An 8,029-nucleotide genomic window follows, 5' to 3' on the forward strand; every position below is an offset into this window, starting at 1 on the left:
GCGTCACCGTCTCATCTAGAGGTTATAACAGGGTCACCGTCTCATCTGGAGGTTATAACAGGGTCACCGTCTCATCTAGGGGTTATGACAGGGTCACGTCTCATCTAGAGGTTATGACAGGGTCACAGTCTCATCTAGAGGTTATAACAGGGTTACCGTCTCATCTAGAGGTTATAACAGGGTCACCGTCTCATCTAGGGGTTATAACAGGGTCACCGTCTCATCTAGAGGTTATAACAGGGTCACCGTCTCATCTAGAGGTTATAAATAGGTCACCGTCTCATCTAGAGGTTATAACAGGGTCACAGTCTCATCTAGAGGTTATAACAGGGTCACCTCATCTAGAGGTTATAACAGGGTCACCGTCTCATCTAGAGGTTATAACAGGGTCACCGTCTCATCTAGGGGTTATAACAGGGTCACCGTCTCATCTAGAGGTTATAACAGGGTCACCGTCTCATCTAGAGGTTATAACAGGGTCACAGTCTCATCTAGAGGTTATAACAGGGTCACAGACTCATCTAGAGGTTATAACAGGGTCACCTCCGACCACGACATGGAAGTTAGCGGAATTTTGCAACTGTAATAACAGTATACATCAGACAAAAGCCACAAGAAACTCATCAATGTATAACGATGAAAGGTAAACCTGCCTTTGCCTATGAGGTCTCTTTCTATGGTGGTGAGCTCCTGTTTGAAGGAGGTGAAGTATTTGTAGAGAGCCCAGACAAAAGCCTGGTAAGTCCTGAAGGGAGGCTCGGTGCCCTGCTTAGAGGAGTAGGAGCCTGGAGGGCAGGGCTCAGTGTCGTACCCCGTTACCTCGTCTATAAACCTCTGCAGCCGGAACACTGCCTGTCCATAGACTGCTATGTGCTCCAACACGGACCGTAGGCAGTTCTAGCAGGGAGAGAGACAGAGAGAGAGAAGAAAGAGGAGAGAGAGGAGAAAGAGGAGATAGAGACAGAGAGACAAAGAGAAAGAGAGAGGAGAAAAAGGAGACAGAAAGAGAGAGAGATTAGAGAAAGAGAGAGGAGAAAAAGGAGAGAGAGACACGAGAAAGAGGAGAGAAAGAGAAAAAGATAGACAGATAGAGAGGAGAGAGCCAAAGAAAGAGGATAGAGAGAGAGAGAGAGACAGAGAAATAAGAGCGAGAGAGACAGAAAGAGGAGAGAGACAGAGAAAGAGGAGAGAGACAGAAAGAGGAGAGAGACAGAGAAAGAGAAGAGAGACAGAAAGAGGAGAGCGACAGAGAAAGAGAGAGAGGAGAGAGACGGAGAGAGAGACAGAAAGAGAGAGAGTAGAAAAAGAGAGGAGAAAGAGGAGAGAGACAGAGAAAGGAGAGAGAGAGAAAGAGGAGAGAGACAGAAAAGAAGAGAGAGAAAGAGGAGAGAGACAGAGAAAGGAGAGAGAGAGAGAGAAAGAGGAGAGAGACAGAGAAAGGAGAGAGAGAGAGAAAGAGGAGAGAGAGACAGAGAAAGAAGAGAGAGAAAGAAAGAGGAGAGAGACAGAGAGAGAGAAGAGAGAGAAGAGAGAGAAAGGAGAGAGACAGAGAGAGACAAAGAGAGAGACAGAAAAGAGAGGAGAAAGAGGAGAGACAGAGAAAGAGAGGAGAAAAAGAGGAGAGAGAGAGAGAAGAAAGAGGAGAGAGAGACCGAGACATGAGAAAGAGGAGAGGAGAGAAAAGAAGGACAGAGATTGGGTTAGACAGGGAATTCAATTTATGAGACCAATTTGTTTCCAGATTGTTAATATACACATGTAATGATTAGACTGTATTCTTACGTTAGTTAGGTGAGTGACCACCACGTCATTCCTGACCACCACTTTTCCATCCTGATGCTGGAATATAAAGTGTTTCTTCACCCCAGAGAGCAGCCTGGGGACAAACAATCATGGATCAACTGAAGCCCTAAAAGAGACTTTCCGGGAAGATTTGCATCATTTTTAACCAGTAGCTCTGACCGTGAGCGCTCAAGAGCCAAAACGGGAGTACTGCGTCGTTGGCTCCCTCTTTCTCTGCTGTGTGTGCATCTTGCTAGCTGTCACTCAAATGGCGAGGGGCTGAAGTCATTGGCTGGAACTCGCATTGCTAGGGAAGGGGGCGTACGAGGAAACGGCACTGCACAGCTTTCAGAAAACAGTCACTTTCAAACAAAGGATTTTGTGGCTAATTAAGGTAAAACCGTCATTCTGTTCATAGATTCTGCATGTATGAACTACACATTGATACATCCAGCCCAAAGCGTGAGGTTTAAAAAAATAAAAAAAAAATATGCTACGTGGACGCTGGGTTCTGGAGCCAGGGCTCTAGTGCGACCATTTTAAACGCATGCGACTAAAAACAGATGTGTGACTGTGTGAACTGCCCTGCCTGTGTGAACTGCCCTGTGTGAACTGCCCTGTGTGAACTGCTCTGTGTGAACTGCTGCCCTGTGTGAACTGCCCTGTGTGAACTGCCCTGCCCTAACTGCCTGTGTAAACGAACTGCCCTGTGCCCTGTGTGAACTGCCCTGTGCTGCCCCAACTGCCCTGTGTGAACTGCCCTAACTGCCCTGTGTGAACTGCCCTGTGAACTGCCCTGTGTGAACTGCCCTGCCCTGTGAACTGCCCTGCCCCAGAACTGCCCTGTGTGAACTGCCCTGTGAAACTGCCCTGTGCGAACTGCCCTGAACCTGCCCCAACTGCCCCAACTGCCCTGTGTGAACTGAACTGCCCTGTGAACTGCCCTGTGTGAACTGCCCTGTGCGAACTGCCCTAACTGCCCTGTGTGAACTGCCCTGTGTGAACTGCCCTGTGTGAACTGCCCTAACTGCCCTGTGCGAACTGCCCTGTGTGAACTGCCCTAACTGCCCTGTGTGAACTGCCCTGTGTGAACTGCCCTGTGTGAACTGCCCTAACTGCCCTGTTCAGCAGAACCATGCCCTCACTGCATAGGCCACTGCCCTGTATATAGGAACTGCCCCCTCACTGAGACAGGCCATTCACCAGCCCCCACTATAGGCCATTCACCAGCCCCCACTATGCCCCCACTATATAGGCTTCACCAGCTCCCCACTATATAGGCCATTCACTTAGCCCCCAATTATATAGGCCATTCACTAGCTCTATAGCCATTCACCAGCCCCCTGAACCATGCCCCCACTATATAGGCCATTCCATTCACTCAGCTCCCCAGGCTATTCACTCAGCCCCCTACCATATAGCCATTCACCAGCCCCCATATATAGGCCATTCAGCAGCCCCCACTATATAGGCCATTCACCAGCCCCCACTATATAGGCCATTCACCAGCCCCCACTATATAGGCCATTCACCAGCCCCCACTATATAGGCCATTCACCAGCCCCCACTATATAGGCCATTCACCAGCCCCCACTATATAGGCCATTCACCAGCCCCACTATATAGGCCATTCACCAGCCCCCAACTATAGGCCATTCACCAGCCCCCACTATAGGCCATTCACCCCCCCACTATATAGGCCATTCCCAGCCCCCACTATATAGGCCATTCACCAGCCCCCACTATATAGGCCATTCACCAGCCCCCACTATATAGGCCATTCACCAGCCCCCACTATTCAATTGGAGGCCATTCACCTGATCATTCACCAGCCCCCACTTTCTTCCCGCCCCCACTCATATGAGTCCATAGAAAGAAAATATTCTATCCAGTATAAAGGCTGAAGGAGGAGAAGTCCCCAGCTCATTGTCTAAGAAGGTTACCATGGTAAAGACTATCCTGAGTCACGCCTGAGAGCATCAGCATGGAAATTGGACCACGATGACAACAAAAAGTCTCAGTGGAATTACACAACCTGCCAGCACGGAAATGTCGACAGTCGCTACCAAGAGAACCATCCCATCTTACCGCAGTGTCTCCCGGATCAACCATCCCATCTTGCCGCAGTGTCTCCCGGATCAACCATCCCATCTTACCACAGTGTCTCCCGGATCAACCATCCCATCTTACCACAGTGTCTCCCGGATCAACCATCCCATCTTACCACAGTGTCCCATCTTACCACAGATCAACCATCCCATCTTACCACAGTGTCTCCCAGATCAACCATCCCATCTTACCACAAAGGCACCAACCATCCCATCTTACCACAGTGTCTCCCATCTTACCACAGATCAACCATCCCATCTTACCACAGTGTCTCCCGGATCAACCATCCCATCTTACCACAGTGTCTCCCGGATCAACCATCCCATCTTACCACAGTGTCTCTCGGATCAACCATCCCATCTTACCACAGTGTCCCATCAACCATCTCATCTTACCGGTGTCTCCCCCGGATCAACCATCCCATCTTACCACAGTGCCCATCTTATCCATCTTACCACAGTGTCTCTCGGATCAACCATCCCATCTTACCACAGTGCCCACCCGGGTCAACCATCCCATCTTACCACAGTGCCCACCCGATCAACCATCCCATCTTACCAGTGCCCACCCGGATCAACCATCCCATCTTACCACAGTGTCTCTCTTGATCAACCATCCCATCTTATCACAGTGCCCACCGGATCAACCATCCCATCTTACCCACAGTGTCTCTCGGATCACTTGCGTCTCCCGGTGACAAAGGCTTTCTCTTCAGGCAGATACAATGGGTCAGTGTTGTACACTGTTGGTCCCTGTGGAGAAAAAAAAAACAACGCAATATAAAGCTTTAGGATTTCAATTACAATCTCTTCACAAACATCTTTACAGCATGCTCAGATAACCATGTCTGCCCAGAGCCCTTTGGGCCAGGGTCAAAAGTAGTTGTGCTATATAGGGAATCGTGTTCTATTTGGGACTCAACCCAGGTTGCATTCTGGGTTCAGGGTCATACCAGACGTTGAGCAGGTTGAGTGTAGATGGAGACTGTGAGGGAAGCGGGGAAGGGCAGTGTGGCCCTGCCAGTACGGAGTAACCACATGTTGCTCTAACCAGGACCTGGCATCAGGCTCACCCACTGTAATCACAAGACAACAAACCCACTGTAGCCACAACAAACCCACTGTAACCACAACAAAACCCACTGTAATCACAAGACAACAAACCCACTGTAACCACAACAAACCCACTGTAATCACAACAAACCCACTGTAATCACAATAAACCCACTGTAACCAAGACAACAAACCCACTGTAATCACAATAAAACCCACTGTAATCACAAGACAACAAACCCACTGTAATCACAATAAACCCACTGTAATCACAAGAAACAAACCACTGTAATCACAAGAAACCCCACTGTAACCACAACAAACCCACTGTAACCACAATAAACCCACTGTAATCACAAGACAAAACCCACTGTAACCACAACAAACCCACTGTAACCACAATAAACCCACTGTAGTCACAATAAACCCACTGTAACCACAATAAACCCACTGTAGCCACAATAAACCCACTGTAGTCACAATAAACCCACTGTAACCACAATAAACCCACAACACAATAAAACCTACTGTAATCACAACAAATAAACCCACTGTAGTCACAAGACAATAAACCCACTGTAATCAAAGACAATAAACCCGCTGTAATCACAAGACAATAAACCCGCTGTAATCACAAAACCCACTGTAACCACAATAAACCCACTGTAATCACAACACAATAAACCCACTGTAATCACAACACAATAAACCCACTGTACACAATAAACCCACAATCACAATAAACCTACTGTAACACAAGACAATAAACCCACTGTAACCACAATAAACCCACTGTAATCACAACACAATAAACCCTGTAGTCACAAACTACAATAAACCCACTGTAACCACAATAAAACCCACTGTAATCACAATAAACCCACTGTAACCACAATAAACCCACTGTAACCACAATAAACCCACTGTAACCACACAAACTCACCAGTCACAACACAATAAACCCACTGTAGTCACAAGACAATAAACCCACTGTAATCACAATAAAACCCACTGTAGTCACAACACAATAAACCCACATAATCACAATAAACCCACTGTAGTCACAATAAACCCACTGTAACCACAATAAAACACACTGTAGTCACAATAAACCCACAGTAGTCATAATAAACCCACTTTGGTCATAATAAACCCACTGTAATCACAAGACAATAAACCCACTGTAGTCACAACACAATAAACCCACTGTAGTCACAATAAACCCACTGTAGTCACAATAAACCCACTGTAGTCACAATAAACCCACTGTAGTCACAAGAAAATAAACCACTGTAATCACAAGACAAATAAACCCGCTGTAATCACAAGACAATAAACCCACTGTAACCACAATAAACCCACTAATCACAAGACAATAAACCCGCTATAACAACAACACAATAAACCCACTGTAATCACAAGACAATAAACCCACTGTAATCACAAGACAATAAACCCACTGTAATCACAAGACAATAAACCCACTGTAATCACAAGACAATAAACCCACTGTAATCACAAGACAATAAACCCGCTGTAATCACAAGACAATAAACCCACTGTAATCACAAGACAATAAACCCGCTGTAATCACAAGACAATAAACCCGCTGTAATCACAAGACAATAAACCCGCTGTAATCACAATAAACCCACTGTAGTCACAATAAACCCACTGTAGTCACAATAAACCCACTGTAACCACAATAAACCCACTGTAGTCACAATAAACCTACTGTATTCACAATAAACACACTGTAACAACAATAAACCCACTGTAGTCACAATAAACCCACTGTAGTCACAATAAACCCACTGTAATCACAATAAACCCACTGTAACGACAATAAACCCACTGTAATCACAAGACAACAAACCCACTTTAATCACAAGACAACAAACCCACTGTAGTCACAATAAACCCACTGTAACCACAATAAACCCACTGTAGTCACAATAAACCCACTGTAGCCACAATAAACCCACTGTAACCACAATAAACCCACTGTAACCACAATAAACCCACTGTAACCACAATAAACCCACTGTAATCACAATAAACCCACTGTAGTCACAATAAACCCAATGTAATCACAATAAACCCAATGTAATCACAATAAACCCACTGTAGTCACAATAAACCCACTGTAGTCACAATAAACCCACTGTAATCACAATAAACCCACTGTAGTCACAATAAACCCGCTGTAATCACAATAAACCCACTGTAATCACAAGACAATAAACCCGCTGTAATCACAATAAACCCACTGTAATCACAATAAACCCACTGTAATCACAAGACAATAAACCCGCTGTAATCACAAGACAATAAACCCGCTATAATCACAACACAATAAACCCACTGTAATCACAAGACAATAAACCCGCTGTAATCACAATAAACCCACTGTAATCACAAGACAATAAACCCGCTGTAATCACAAGACAATAAACCCGATATAATCACAACACAATAAACCCACTGTAACCACAATAAACCCACAAGACAATAAACCCGCTGTAGTCACAACACAATAAACCACAACACAATAAACCCACTGTAGTCACAAAAACCCACTGTAGTCACAATAAACCCACTGTAGTCACAATAAACCCGCTGTAGTCACAACACAAATAAACCCACAACACAATAAACCCACTGTAGTCACAATAAACCCACTGTAACCACACAAACCCCTGTAACACAATAAAACCCACTGTAACCACAATAAAACCCGCTGTAGTCACAACACAATAAACCCGCTGTAGTCACAACACAATAAACCCGCTGTAGTCACAACACAATAAACCCGCTGTAGTCACAACACAATAAACCCGCACAATAAACCCACTGTAGTCACAATAAACCCACTGTGGTCACAATAAACCCACTGTAGTCACAATAAACCCACTGTAGTCACAATAAACCCAATTGTAGTCACACAAACTCACTGACAATAACCCACAAGACAATAAACCCGCTGTAGTCACAACACAATAAAAACCCACTGTAATCACAAACCCACTGTATCACAAAAACCCACTGTAACCACAATAAACCCACTGTAGTCACAATAAACCCAC

At 45.5% G+C, this 8,029-nt stretch overlaps 1 long non-coding RNA gene across 1 annotated transcript; it reads right to left on the bottom strand.

Moving 5' to 3' along the window:
* Positions 1 to 636: 636 nt before the first annotated feature.
* Positions 637 to 4,241, bottom strand: LOC135566816 (uncharacterized). Its single transcript, XR_010462189.1, has 3 exons — positions 4,223 to 4,241; positions 1,783 to 1,876; positions 637 to 897 (listed from the first exon to the last, which is right to left on the bottom strand). It is a non-coding gene; the product is annotated as an uncharacterized LOC135566816 (long non-coding RNA).
* Between the last annotated feature and the right edge of the window lie 3,788 nt (positions 4,242 to 8,029).

This window comes from Oncorhynchus nerka, unplaced genomic scaffold, assembly GCF_034236695.1.
Source record: "Oncorhynchus nerka isolate Pitt River unplaced genomic scaffold, Oner_Uvic_2.0 unplaced_scaffold_3248, whole genome shotgun sequence".
NCBI lineage: Eukaryota > Metazoa > Chordata > Actinopteri > Salmoniformes > Salmonidae > Oncorhynchus > Oncorhynchus nerka.